At 49.0% G+C, this 14942-nt stretch overlaps 2 long non-coding RNA genes across 2 annotated transcripts; one reads left to right on the top strand and one right to left on the bottom strand.

The window, feature by feature from the left end:
- Nucleotides 1-553: 553 nt before the first annotated feature.
- LOC148118661 (uncharacterized) lies at nucleotides 554-2782 on the bottom strand. The gene is made up of 2 exons (XR_015735827.1): nucleotides 2644-2782; nucleotides 554-1106 (listed from the first exon to the last, which is right to left on the bottom strand). It is a non-coding gene; the product is annotated as an uncharacterized LOC148118661 (long non-coding RNA).
- Nucleotides 2692-10988, top strand: LOC146890484 (uncharacterized). Its single transcript, XR_014998904.2, has 3 exons — nucleotides 2692-2821; nucleotides 7774-7862; nucleotides 10335-10988. It is a non-coding gene; the product is annotated as an uncharacterized LOC146890484 (long non-coding RNA).
- The last annotated feature ends 3954 nt before the right edge of the window (nucleotides 10989-14942 follow it).

Here is a 14942-nt window from a genome sequence, read left to right as displayed (position 1 = left end):
CATGCAGCCTTTGATGAATCTGAATGTACGTCTGGGAAACCATGGTTATGAAGAGGGAATGCGTTGTCGGGCAAACTCCCCAACCCCCAGGTTCTCAGTGCTCTGTGTAGCCCTCCCCAGCCCCACTTCCCACCCCCCCAGGTTCTCAGCGCTCTGTGTAGCCCTCCCCAGCCCCACTTCCCACCCCCCAGGTTCTCAGCGCTCTGTGGAGCCCTCCCCAGCCCCACTCCCCAGGTTCTCAGCGCTCTGTGGAGCCCTCCCCAGCCCCACTTCCCACCCCCCCAGGTTCTCAGCGCTCTGTGTAGCCCTCCCCAGCCCCACTTCCCACCCCCCAGGTTCTCAGCGCTCTGTGGAGCCCTCCCCAGCCCCACTCCCCAGGTTCTCAGCGCTCTGTGGAGCCCTCCCCAGCCCCACTTCCCACCCCCCAGGTTCTCAGCGCTCTGTGGAGCCCTCCCCAGTCCCACTTCCCCCCCTTATCCCCAGGCAGCCACAGATCGTGTCCAAGAATGAGAGCCTGAGCTCGGATCCATGGAACATGTGTAAAACCACACAGGGCTGTTCACGTATGTAATCCCAGCATCCAAAGGTGAGAAGGGAAGGAGGGACCAGGGCAAACCGGAAGCTCTCGAGCCACCTAGCCTGTCACACACAGCAGTGGAAGTTGAGGGGTGACGTCTGAGGCTGTGTGCTGACCTCAGTGGCGTTGTTCACACTTCCAAACACGTGCACAAAACACAAAGGGTTTGTTTGTTTGTTTTACAAAATTAGCTAGGTGTGGCAGTGTGGGCTTGTGGTCCCAGCACTAAGACAGGGATAGGCAGGTCACAGAAAGTTCAAGGCTAGCCTGGTCTACTTAGTGAGCCCTCTGAGGTCTATGGCAGCCAGATAAACACAGGGAGACCTCTAAAAATAAATAAGGAAGCTGACCAGGGTGGTACACACCTTGACTCTCAGAAGCCCAGAGGCAGATGCGGGGAGAGTTCTGTGAGCTCAAAGCCAGCCTAGGCTGCATAGTGAAATCTCATCTAGAAATGAACGACTGAATAAATTGCATGAATGGTTGCAGGTTCTTGTGACTCCGCAGCTTCATTCTAGAGAGCTTTTTCCTGGCAAAAATAAAAATAAAAAATAAAAAAAAATAAAACAAGTCAGAGTACTGAACTATCTGTCCCAAGATCTTTGGTCCTGAGGTGGTGCCAAGGGGAGGGGGCCGTAGGCCTGCTGGGCTGGCTGGCCATGGATCCCAGAATCATCCCTGGACCCTGTGGCCCAGAGCCCTTTGGTCTCCGAGCACCAGCACTGGTGGAGGTCTCAACAGGGTCACAGGGGCTGAATTTTAACCTGTGCCCAGCAGGGTGGGCAGAGAATAGACTAGGGCAGGTGTCACCCGCTGTCGTCACCGAGTCCAGGTCCACATAGAGCCCATGTGGCCCGGGAGAGCTCCAGGTGGCTGAAACCAGCCACCACCAGCACAGACTGAGAACCTGGCCCCAGCTGACACAGCTTCCTGGAACACACACAGCCCTTTGCACTCCAAGCTCTGGTGGTTTCTCTAGGGCTCAGAATGGTGGGGCTCTGGCTGGGCTGGGCTGGTAGGGAGCCTGGGAATCTCACATCTAGATTAAGCTCAACCTGCTGTACCACTTCGGACGAGCCACCGCCTCCATCCTTGGGCCCCATTTTCTGAGGTGGTCGGAACTGAAAACAGATCAGTCTGCTCTGCCTTTCACTCAGCAGACCAAGAGCTGGGCGGTGGTGGTGACACACGCCTTTAATCCCAACACGCAGGAAGCAGGGGCAGGCAGATCTCTGTGAGCTCAGAGGACAGCCTTGTCTACATAGTTAGGTCCAGGACAGCCATGGCTACACACAGAAACCCTGTCTTGAAACCAAAATCCAAGCCAAAACCCACAATGGTATTGAGAGCTCAGAGGTTGGAGCAAACCAGGCTTGAGTCTCATTTCCAGTCCCAATATTGTCTGTGACTTGATGTATTTTTTATTTATATTTATTTACTTATTTATTTATTATTTTGTTTTGGTTTTCAAGACAGGGTTTCCCTGTAGCTTTGGAGCCTGTCCTGAAACTAGCTCTTGTAGACCAGGTTGGCCTCAAACGCACAGAGATTCGCCTGCCTCTGCTTTCCTAGTGCTGGAATTAAAAGTGTGTGCCACCACCACCTGGCTGATGTATTTTTTTATTTATTGTAACAAGCCCTCACCACGCAGCCCAGGCTGACTGGGAACTCCTGATCCTCCGTTCTCAATCTCCTGAGTGCCAGGATTTCAGGAAAGTGAGTTAATTTTTACATCTTAATGTTTTTCTCAATTTGAAGCTCGTCAGTGCCCCTCCCTCCCTGTATTTTGGAGAACAATACTGCCAGGTCAAGCCCTTCCCACCTCTCTAGTTCCTGTCCTCTCATCTGGTAAGACACCTTCACATGACATCACATCCCAACCAGTCTGGCTTCTTGTCAGTGCGAGTAAGCCCCTAAATTTCCTCCTCCAGCCCCAGGCCCCTTATTTTCTGGCCTCTGCCTCTCGTGTTCTCCCCCAAGCTGGCTCCTCACAGCTCATGTGTTACTTATCAGAGAACTTGCTGCGGTCAGACTATATTCCCCGAGTCCCTGCACTGGAGACTTACCTGGAGGAGAAAATGCCAGCCTGACCTGGCACACTGCACTCCTAAAACAGGGCACACCATGCTCCTGAATATTCCCGGAAGTCAAGCCTGCTCATGAGTCTGCACTTTCCGGGTCTCCTTCTCCGAACTTCTCCATCATAGAGATCCTGGTGTATGAGAGCTCCCTGTTCAGTCTGAGGTAATGTGCTAACCAATCTCAGTTGCAGGTGCCCATTATACAAGCGGTTGCTCATATGCAGTAAATCAGACACTGTTCCCTGAAACCATCTCAGCAATGGTTCATCTCAGGGCCCTTTACCAGCCCACGCACGGGCACTGCAGTCTTGTCTGGGGACACCCCGGTAATGAAAACCACGTGTTGGTAGGGTTGAAGTGGGTGGGGCTTTTGTGAGATGAGGAGGGTTACACAAGGTAAGTGCTCAGCACTCACCGCAGCACTGCTGGCTTTATGAGGAGAGGATGGCAGGCTGGAGCTGTGGCTTACTCTGTAAGCATGAGGACCTGAGTTCTAGCCCCAGCACCCTTGTAAGAGCTGGGCGTGGTGGTTCGTGTGCCTGTAATCCTATCATCAGATAGGGTTCCCCTGCTTTCTGGTCTGCCAGTCTAGCTGAACTGACACGCTCCAGGTTCAAAGGAAAACCCTCTCTCAAAAACTAAGGTGGGCAATTGTTGAGAAGGACACCTGACGTTAACCTCTGGCCTCCATGTGCACCTGTACACATATACATACATGGTCACGGACTCATACACATGCACCTATACACATGGACATGTATGTTGTGAAATAATCTTTTTGTACACTGTGAAGATGTGCCACTCTGATTGGTTTAACAAAAAACTGAATGGCCAATAGCTAGGCAGGATTTTCAGGCCCAAAGGCCACTGGGAAGAAGAGCAAGACACCAAGGAACCCAGAGCAAGCAGGATGGCAGTACAGAGATGAGGTAATAAAGCCACGAGGAAGGAAGTAAATTGATAGAAATGGGTTAATCTAAGTTATAAGAGCTAGTTAGAAGCAAGCATAAATTATCGTCCAAGTTTTCATAATTAATAATAAGTCTCCAGTCGGGTGGTGGATCGCTATGAGTTTGAGGCCAGCCTGGTCTACAAGAGCTAGTTCCAGGACAGGCTCCAAAAGCTACAGAGAAACCCTGTCTTGAAAAACCAATAATAAGGGGCTGGGGAGATGGCTCAGTGGTTAAGAGCACTGTCTGCTCTTCCAGAGGACCCAGGTTCAATTCCCAGCAACCACATGGCAGCTCACAACTGTCTGTAATTCTAGCTCCAGGAGACCCAACACTCACGGCAAAACACCAATGTATGTAAAATATAAATAAATAAATATAAAAAGACTCTAATTTAAAAAAAAGAAAAAGAAAAACCAATAATAATAATAATAATAATACTCCATATCATTTTTATCAGCTGGCAGCCCAAAGGAAAAAACCGACTATACATATACATGCACCTGTACACATATACATGTTCATGTACACATATATGGGCTCATCTGTCCGTACCGAGGAATGTGTATTCAGGCTGGAGAGACGGCTCAGTGCTGAGGAGCCCTTACTGTTCTTGCAGAGGACTGGACTTCAGTTCCCAGCCCCTATGCAGAGGCTCACAACCACCTGTAACTCCAGTTCCTAATCATCCTGTGTCCTCTTCTGCCCTCTGAGGGAACTGCGTATAGGTAGCACACCGGCATACACGCAGGCAAAACACGCATACACTGGAAATTAAACAATAATCAATCTTTTCAGATAAAGTATGCAAGACTGGAGAGCTGGTTCAGTGATTAAGACACTGACTGCTCTTGCAGAGGACGCTGGTTGCTGGTTCAGTCTCCAGCACCACGTGGTGGCTTGCGACCGTCTATAGCTTCACTTCAGGGGACTCACTGCCCTGCTTAACAGAAAACATCTTAAGATGTAGCCCTCGGTGACCAGTCCCTCCTACCACGGATGTCTGTCATTGTCCCTGAAAACCTGTTTTTTCAATGTTTGTGTTGTGCCTCCCACGCTAGTTAATCTATAGACAGGCTAGCTGGGTAAGAGAAGAATCAGAGACTATGGCCTGGCAGACCTCCTACTCAGGAGGTTTTAGTTCTTTTTTAAAGAAACAGGAACAAGCTGGATGTTGGTGGTGCACCCTTTTAATCCCAGCACTCAGGAGACAGGGGCAGGTGGATCTCTATGAGTTCAAGGCTAGCCTGGTCTCCAGTGTGAGTTCCCGCCTCTGCCTCCAAAGCTACACAGAGAAACCCTGTTTTGAAAAACAAACAAACAAAAAGTTAAACAGGAAACAAACAAATAAGAAAGCACCACAGTCTCCCGTAGCCCAAGCTGGCCTTGAGTTCACTTGTGGCCAAGGATGTACTGAAACTGATACTTCCACTTCCACGTCTCAGCTGCTGGGGCTGGAGTTTGTACTGTCATAGGCGACTTTGTGTTTAGGAACTCCTGGAGCCCTGGTGCTCTAAGGACAACATTAAAACAACATGAGGAGAGTTGGTTCTGGTGAGAATGAATGAACTTTCCTGTGCCCACAGAACTACAGCCAAGTCGGAGGTTCTATTTGGCCCAGATAAGTTTCGCATCTGAGACCCTTGATGAGGTGTGATGTGGATTCCCTCTGTGTGCTGCGAATACCATTGGTTAATAAAGGACTGCTTTGGACCTATAGTAGGGCAGAACTTAGATAGGTGGGGAAAACTAAGCTGAATGCTGGGAGAAAGGAGGTGGAGTCAGAGAGAAGCCGTGTAGCCCCACCAGAGCCAGACGGAACTTTACCCAGTAAGCCATAGCCACGTGGTGATACACAGATTACTAGAAATGGGTTAAATTAAAATGTAAGGCTAGCCAATAAGAAGCTAGCACTAATGGGCCAAGTAGTGATTTAATTAATACAGTTTTTGTGTGATTATTTCCGTTCTAGACATTCGGGAACTAACAAGGGGCCTCCCTCCAACAGAGGTGAAATTTGAATGAGGGCTCTCTGTCTTCACCTCCCTCAAGGCATCAATAACTCTCTCTTCTCACACTGTCTTGAGTTATTGGGTCCACCGGGTGACAGCAGAGCCAGGGCTTTCCACTGTTACAATGGTACAACTGAGATAATTAAGCAGTTGAGTTGGTGTAATGTCTGGAGGAGTCAGTCTGTTTTGGGGTGCCTCCTATTCCGTGCATGGGACAAGCATAAACCAAGTTCCTGATACTGTTCCTGGTACTGTTGTTAACACATGGTATGACTGATACCACACTTTGGTCTCTGTTCTTTTTTTTCTTTTCCAAGACAGGGTTTTGTTGTCGGGGTTTCTGCCCTGTCCGGTTCCCCATGGTCATTAAGTCCCAAAAAAATCACACAGAGGTCTACATTAACTATAAACTGATTGGCCCATTAGCTCAGGCTTCTTATTAACTCTTACAACTTATATTAACCCATTATGCTTGTCTATGCTAGCCACATGGCTCGGTACCTTTTTCAGCAAGGGAGTCACATCTTGCTTCTTCTATGATGGGCTCACAACTGCAGAAAGATCTTCCTTTTTCCCAGAATACTCCTGTTCTCATTGACCCACCTCTACTTCCTGTCTGGTTGTCCTGCCTATACTTCCTGCCTGGCTACTGACCAATCAGCATTTATTTAAAATATTATTGACAGAATACAATTGTCCCACACCAGGGTTTCTCTGTGTAACAGCCCTAGATGTCATGGAACTACATAGCTCTTGTAGTCTAGACTGGCCTCGAACTCACAGAGATCTGCCTGCCTCTGCCTCCCAAGTGATGGAATTAAAGGTGTGTGCCACCACTGCCTGACTTGGGTCTCTGTTCTAAGTGGTGACTCCCATGCACACAAGCTAATACTTCTTAAGGTCATAACACTCAGGTAGGGACTGTGGCACCTTCTCACACACATACAGGAAGATAGTTGAAGATGGTCTTCAATGAAGGACCGCATCATCCGTATTCTGGTTACATGAAGGTCAGGGCCTGGGAGCACAGCCCAGTGGTAGGGTACACAGCACATAAGGGACCCTAAGTTGAAGACCCAGTGCTCTTCCCTGAAAGTCGTCTCAGGAGGTCTGACACTGCACATATAGATGTATTTAATAAGAATATATCATTTTATCATAATTTCCATATTATGTTTGTGCAGTTGTGAACCCCACACTCACAAGACAGTTTATGACTGTTAGTAAGGCTAGTTCCAAAGGATCTAGCGCCCTCTTCTGGCCATCATAAGTACTGCATGAACTTGGGGCACTTTCATACATCCAGGCAAAACACAAAAACATATAAATAAACAATGCTTGACTTAGTGGCCCACACCTTTAATCCATGTGCTTGGGAGGCAGAAGCAGGCAGACCTCTGTGAGTTGGAGGCCAGCCTGGTCTACAGAGTGATTTTCAGGACAGCAATAGCTACACAGTGGGACCCAGTCTTGTAAAAACAAACAAAAACCACAAAAATAAAAATCAACTAGGTAGTGGCACACATCTTTAATCCCAGCACTTGGGAGGCAGAGGCAGGAGGATCTCTGTGAGTTCAAGACCAGCCTGATTTACAGAGCAAGTTTCAGGACAGCCAGGGCTGTTATGCAGAGAAACCATGTCTTGAAAAAAAAAAAAAAAGAAAGAAAGAAATCTTTTAGATGTGCTATTATTGTATATTGTATGTATGATGGGACAGGGCATGCGTGTTCTTGTATGTGTGTGAGAGTCAAACTTTGTGAACTTCTCTCTTTCACCTTTATATGCTCTCCTGGGATCAAACTCAGTGTTCCAGACTTGTATGGTAAGTGCCTTTATCACTGAGCCAGCTGAGAACTGAACCCAGGTCCTCTGCAAGAACAGCAAGGGTCATTTCCTAACCTCCCCCCCAGAGTCTCATGTAGTCCAATCTATCTTCAAAGTTGCTACATAGGGGTAGCTGGCCTTTAACTCCTGATCATTCTGCCTATGTCTCTCAAGTGCTGGATTACAGGTGTGTACCACTGCGCCTAGCTCAAAATAAAATGTCCAACTGATAAGGGTGCTGTTATATTATCTATCTATCTATTATTTATTTTTGGTTTTTTAAATATTCATTTATTTACTTATTATGTATACAATATTCTGTCTGCAGGCCAGAAGAGGGCACCAGACCTCATTACAGATGGTTGTGAGCCACCATGTGGTTGCCAGGAATTGAACTCAGGACTTTTGGAAGAGCAGGTAATGCTCTTAACCTCTGAGCCATCTCTCCAGACCCTTATTTTTGTTTTGTTTTGTTTTTTTTTTTGATTATTTTTTTTTTGAAACAGGGTTTCTCTGTAGCTTTGTAGCCTGTCCTGGAACTAGCTCTTATAGTCCAGGCTGACCTCGAAATCTCAGAGATCCGCCTGCCTCTGCCTCCTGAGTGCTGGGATTAAAAGAACACACCACCACTACCCGACTGGGTGCTGCTGTTATATTTTAACAGGCAGTATTTTTCTGTTTTAGGCAATAAAATGAATGACACATTTTTCAAGGGACCCATACAGAGCACAGGGGGTGTTCAGGAAGCACTGTTAACGGGTTCGTTAGAGCTGGCAGGAGCTGTCCATGTGTCGACCTCCATTCTGTAGGCAGCAGTGGATAACTACACTAAACCTCAGGCGCTGGCGGTTCTGAGGGGCGTGAGAATGCTGAAGAATCTGAAGGGAGAGCCACAGAGTGTACTGTCTGGGCCAGGAATCCACTCTTCCCTGGAGAAGGAGAGAACTCGGTCAGGTCTACAAACCCTTGTATCCCAGAGGCTGTTTTGGGTAGGTACAGAGAGAGTTTAGGAAAGATGAAAGAGTTCCCACCACTATCAGCTATGGGATTTGGGGCTCCTTACCTTCTGGGCCTCAGTTTCCCCTCCAGGGCTCAGAGTGCATGAGGCCTCCAAAGGTGGTCCATCTGCTCTGCCCAAGAAGCAGCAGAGCCCTGTGACAGCCATGTCCCTATCTGACCTCGCTATTCACCCTTCATGTTCTCCTTACCCTCAGAACAGGGAAACTGAGGCCCCAAAAGATTAAATGACCTTTGGAAGGAAACATCTGTGAGTGGTCAGAGCAAGAAAAGGGTGGAGCCCATTGTGTCCTCTCAGCTGCCAGACAGGAGGTCCTCAGCACAGGCGCAGACTTCTCCCCTGGGGCAGTGGGCTCCAGCCGGGCAGTGGCGGTGCCACCAAGTCTGACAACCTGCGTTTGATCCCCGGGACCCACATAGTGGAAGGTGGTGGCAAACCAACTCCTGAAAAGTCATTCTCTGATTCCTCACATGCAAGTTGTGGCATGCTTATACACACACACACACACACACACACACACGCACGCACGCACACACACACACACATGCACCTGTGCACATGCGTGTGCACACACACACTCAAAATAAACATGAGAAAAATGAAAGTCATTGATTTATTAGAGAAGAAAAAACCAAAAAAATGGAACAAAAAACAAATTAAAAGCCATTATTATTAAGGAACGGAATAGTTGCTTAAATTACACAGCAGCACAATCTTATCTCTGACAGAAGACTAGTAGCCTGAATATATAACGACTGCTACAACTTAGCAAAACAAACAGCTCAGTTTTAAAAATTGGCGAACAGGTCCTGAAAGGGGGCTCAGCAGCTAAGAGCACTTGTTGCTCTTGGTGAGAACTTGAGTTCAATTCCACACACCCACACAGTGGCTCACTACCACCTGTAACTTCAGTTCCAGGGAACCCGACAGCCTGTTCTGACCGCCTCATGCATCAGGCGTCCATGTGGTGTACAGATGCATGCAGGCAAAGCACTCATGCACACGGAATAAAATAACCTAAAACCAAAAACGTTTTTCCCAAAGGACCAAAGTCAGACACAGTCCAAGTCTGTAGAAGAGCAGGCAGTGCTCTTAACAGCTGGGTCATCTCGAAAGCATTTTTTTTTTTTTTTTTTTGAAACAGGATCTCATTCAGTAAGACAGTCTTGAATGCACGACTATCCTCTTTTCTAGTCTCATAAATGCTAGGGGTTATGGAGATGGGCCACCCCTCCCAGTTGGTCTGTTCCTTTCTGTTGCCGAATGGTGTTCCACTGGGTCACCCACTGTGGAACCACAGCCAGGGCACTTGCCCGACTGACGAGACAATTTTACTCTTAACTACAGCCAAAAAAATCCACACTTAAGCCTGGCTGTGGTGGTGAGGCACGTCTTTAATCCCAGCGCTCAGGAGGCAGAGGCAGACGGATCTCTGTGAGTTTGAGGCCAGCCTGGTCTACAGAGTGAGTTCCAGGACAACTAGCCAGGGCTACATGGTGAGACTCTATCTTAAGCCAGCGAGCAAATGAACATACATATCTGAAAAATGACCAGCGAAGTTAACCCAAAATTGCAACATTTCTTCCACCGTGGGTGAGGGAAGGAAGGGGAGAGGGGCTGGGAATGGAGAGTAGGGAGTCCTCCTTTAGTGTGTTAGGGGTGACAGCCATGGTGGACAGCAAGGTGGGTGCAGGGGTGGGGCTGGAGGCAGATTGTCCTGGAGACAATGTAGCAGGAGATAGCGTGTGGGCTAGAGTCTTAGAAATGAGATCAAATCAGCTCTGTGCTGAGATGAGGCTCTGTGGGCGGGTGGGAGTTGGAGGTGGACAGGAAACTCCCCTGTGGGTAACAGGTCGATTGTTCTCTTCCAGCACAGACCACAACTCACGGTTCCGGAACCCGAGAGGCTCACTTCCTCAACATTAGCATCTTCTGTGTTAGCGGCTGGTGTCCCCTTCAACAGCTGGTGCTGTACCTGACAGTTGCCTGCATGCCGACATAGAAGGACAGCCTTGGGGGCAGTTCCTCAGGGTCTCTCACTCAGACCTGGTTTGGCATATTAATTAGGCTCTTTGGACTAATTAATTAATAGGTCAGAGAGCCTCAAGGACCCTTCTCTCAGCTTCCCCAGTGCTGGGGGCTCAAACCCCACCATGCCTGGCTTTTTGTGTGGATTCTGGGATCAAACCCAAGTGCTTCTGTTTGTGTGACAAGCACTTTACAGACTGAGCCACCACCCCACCCCCACCACCCCCACCCCCCACCCCCGTCTGCCTGGTCTGCCAGTGTTCTCTCTTGTTGGTATACAAAGAAAGGTGTTTCCCATAGCTGGTGAAGTCTGGCATTGGTGAAATGTGGCATTCTTCTGATAAGACAGAAATTTGAAAGCCAGACATGGTGAAGCATATCTGCAATCCAAGACCTGCTCACTACATAACTAGTTCTACGTCAACCTGGGCTGTGTGAGACCATGTCAAAAAATACAATGAAATAAAAAGAGACCTCAGAGGAGCAGGTGCTGTGAACGGCGCTCTTCCCCAATTGCTCTTTAGTTTCCTTCCCACCACCTCCCTAACAATTTTGCTTTGTTTTGTTTTTATTTTTGCTTTTTGAGACAAGGTTTCTCTGTAGCTTTGGAGCCTGTCCTGGAAGTAGCTCTTGTAGACCAGGCTGGCTTCAAACTCACAGTAGTTTCTTTTCCTTTCTTCTTTTTCTTTTTTGTTTTTCGAAACAAGGTGTCTCTGTGCAGCCTTGCCTGTCCTGGAACTCACGCTGTAGACCAGGCTGGCCTTGAACTCAGAGATCCTCTCCTCTGCCTCTGCCTCCTGAGTATTGGGATTAAAGGCCTACACCATCACCACCTGGCTCCCATTTAGTTTTCTAAGCCATCCTTATTATTAGCTGAGCTTTCGATTTGAGGAAACGGCTCAGAGATGTTAAGTAACTTCCTGAATGTCACCCAGCCAGTGCATGTTAGACAGTAGTTAAACCCCAGGCTGTCTGATTCTGGAGCAGTTTCTTTTGTTTTGACTGGTTTTTTTCAAGGGGTAGCCCTTGTCCTACCCCTTGGGTATGAGACACAGACCCTCTCCTAGGCTGTCCAATAACCTCCTGTGGATGTCATCCTGAGAGCTTGGGTTGTGGCTCCCATGTGGAGGTGACACCCACGGGGACAGGCAGATCCCTGGGAGGTGACTCTGGGGTGGGGACAGGGCAGGGCTGTTGCCTCTCCACCCATGCAGCGCAGCTGACACCTGGCAGGGGCCCAGCCAATCCGTGTCACAGGTGCTTCTGTGCCAGGAGCTGGGCCACCAGCATGGACGTACGTGTTGAGACGATGAGGGCCTGTCTAGAAGCTACAGTTCTAATAGTGTGTGCTGGGTTGAGGGCCAGGAGAGACGTTAGATGATACGAAATGGACAGGATGAAGCTGGCGAGGTACCGTGTAGAGAAGAGAGCTATGTGCTCCTCCAGGGCGGCCAAGGTTCTTGTCACCACCAGGGCAGCTCCATCTCACGAGCCCCAACAGCCTTCAAGGGAGGTTCTATTCAGAGTCCAGAGAGGTCAAGCCACACATCTCTCTCACACAGCCCGGAGCCCAACTATACTAACCAGCTAGCCTCACTGCCTCTCCCATGATGCTCACGTGTGGAAAGGCATTTATCAATTTGGGGCACCAGCTTCTCAAAGGAAGCCCACATCCTGTTTGCACTGCTGCCTCAGAGATATGAATTTGTGATAACGGGGCACCAGGAACTGATCTCTATGTGAAGCCCCACCCCCTCTTTCCTTCCTCTCTCCTCTGTCCTTGTCACAAAACCCCAGCAGTCCCAGACTGCTGATGGCCCCAGCACTCAATGTCCTGTGACATCTGCGCACTGCACACCTCTTGCCTTGCTGCCTTGGTTTCTTCCACTGTGAAGCCGGTGGGGAAATGAAGTTTTCCTCGGGATTCTCATGGGACCGGGAAACGGACGCATTTTCCTCCTTGTCTGACGTTTAGTCCTGGTGGTGGAGTCTGGAAGGAGGGTAGCAGTGTCAGGGGACATGGCTGTGACTCCTGGGTCTGTCATGCTGGGTCTGTCAGCCTGAGGCAGGAGTCTGTTCTGCTCCCAGCCTCCATTACCTCATTGGTGAGGTGGGGGTGGGGGCAGGGAATTCTACTTGGTGTACCTAAAGCAGACACTTGTGAAGAGGTTCTCCGTCCTCAGCATGGTGGGGCTCTTCTCCCACTGAGAAAGCTGGTTTAGGGAATTCACCTTTCTTTCTTTCTTTCTTTCTTTCTTTCTTTCTTTCTTTCTTTCTTCCTTCCTTCCTTCCTTCCTTCCTTCTTTCCTTCTTTCCTTCCTTCCTTCCTTTCTTTCTTTTTCAAGACAGGGTTTCTCTGTAGCTTAGGAGCCTGTCCTAGAATTCTCTCTGTAAATCAGGCTGGCCTTGAACTCAAGAGATCTGCTGCCTCTGCCTTGATAATTCATACTTTTTTTGTTTTGTTTTGTTTTTTTGTTTTTCGATTTTTCGAGACAGGTTTTCTCTGTGGTTTTGGAGCCTGTCCTGGAACTAGCTCTTGTAGACCAGGCTGGCCTCAAACTCACAGAGATCCTCCTGCTTCTGCCTCCCAAGTGCTGGGATTAAAGGCATGCGCCACTACCGCCCGGCTGATAATTCATACATTTTATGTATCCTAACAGGCATGGTGGTGCAAACTTTAATCCTAGCATTCAGGAGGTAGAGGGAGGTAGCAGATGTGATTTCCAGGCCAGCTAGGGCTACAGAGAGAGACCTTGTTTCAAACAACAAAATAACCAACCAAACTACCCACAAAGACACTCAGAATCCTGGAATGGCTGGCTCCTGTGGCTGCCACACTAAGCCCTCCCTCTACCCATCACCCACCAGATGGGCGCAATGGCCCTGTGGGCTTTACAGGAGGGCTGAGAAAGCAGGGAATGAGACTTCTCCTCTGCCTGGGGGAGCTGAGCCAACAGAACACCTGCTTTCTGTAGGTGTGTAAGGAGGGCATTAGGGACAATCACGTGATTGGCCTAGGGATGCTTTCCCAGCTGTGTCAGCCTTCACCTGAAGGAGCTGGCCTCCCAGTGTCTCAGCTGACCCAAGACTTCCAGCACTGTGGCTTAGCAAACCTGTGCCCTAGCTGAGCTGGGCAGGGCCCATGGCGAAGGGGTTGATCACTTCTCAAAGTCAGTTACTAGAGCTCTCAGGACCCACTCTGGGGAGCAGCTGCCATGTCAGGGACAGAGACAGCAAGAGAGTGCAGACCTGAGGTTCAGAACAACAGGATACAGAACCTGCTAGTAGGACCCCAGCCCCTTTGAAGGACTCAGCACAGCCACCACCTCCTGAAACACCCCCAGCCAGACCCCTCACAAAGCTCTCCCCACATTTCTGTCTCCCAGGAACGGAAACAACAAATACTTGCAGCTCTAAGCTGCTGTTTTCTTTTCTTTCTTTCTTCTTTTGGTTTTTTGAGACAGGGTTTCTCTGTAGCTTTTGGTGCTTGTCCTGGAACTAGCTCTTATAGACCAGGCTGGCCTCGAACTCACAGAGATCCGCCTGCCTCTGCCTCCCGAGTGCTGGGATTAAAGGCGTGAGCCACCACCGCCCCACTTGTTTTCTTTTTTCCTTTATGGGTGTATGGTGGTGTACATGGGTTAATATGCACACTGCATTCATGTAGGCACACGTGTGGGGGGGCATGTTTGCACATATGTGCCTGTGCAGGTGGAGACTTGAGGTTGATGCCAGCTCTCCCACATCCTTCATTGAGACAGGGTCTCCCCATGAAACCCAGAGCTGGCTGATTTGGCAGCCTCATTAACAAGCTTACTCTGGAGATCCCCTGTCTCTGCCTGCGTAGGCTGGACTCACGGGTGTGCTGCTAGGCTCCCCAGCATTTTCATGGGTTCTGGGGATTTGAACTCTGGTCCTCAGGCTTGCATGGCAAGCATTTCAGACAATAAGCCGTTTCCTCAGCCCCTCGGCTTGCTAAGCTTTGAGGAGATGTGTTGTGTATCCAGAAAACAGTGTCACCTTCTTGGAGGGCAAGACAGGAGGATGGCTGCAGTCCTGGAGTTAGGTTCAACTTAGGCCACATAGCAAGAACTCATCTAAAAAAAAAAAAATTGTACAGTGCCAGTCTTAGGAAGAAGCAAGTGTAGTGCACACACCTTTAGTCCCAGCCCTCAGGAAGCAGAGGCAGGTGGATGTAAGATCTAATGTAAGACTCCTAAGTATATTTTTATGCACATGTACTATGAAATAACACATTAAAGTTCAAAAGGATGCCACAGATCCTGCTGTCCAAAGCTGGCAAAATTCCCCAGATATGCAGAGAAATAAAAAGGAGCCCTGCTGTGGTTGGCACCGCACACTGGTGACCTTGGCACACAGGAGGAGGCAAACATGAGTCTGAGGCCAGCCTGGCCACGGGTGTGTGGAGAAACCGTGTCTCAAAAACAAAA

Source organism: Myodes glareolus, chromosome 21 (assembly GCF_982192425.1).
Source record: "Myodes glareolus chromosome 21, mMyoGla1.1, whole genome shotgun sequence".
Lineage (NCBI taxonomy): Eukaryota > Metazoa > Chordata > Mammalia > Rodentia > Cricetidae > Myodes > Myodes glareolus.
Note: the sequence above shows the minus strand (reverse complement) of the source record. Positions and strands in the feature narration are given on the sequence as shown.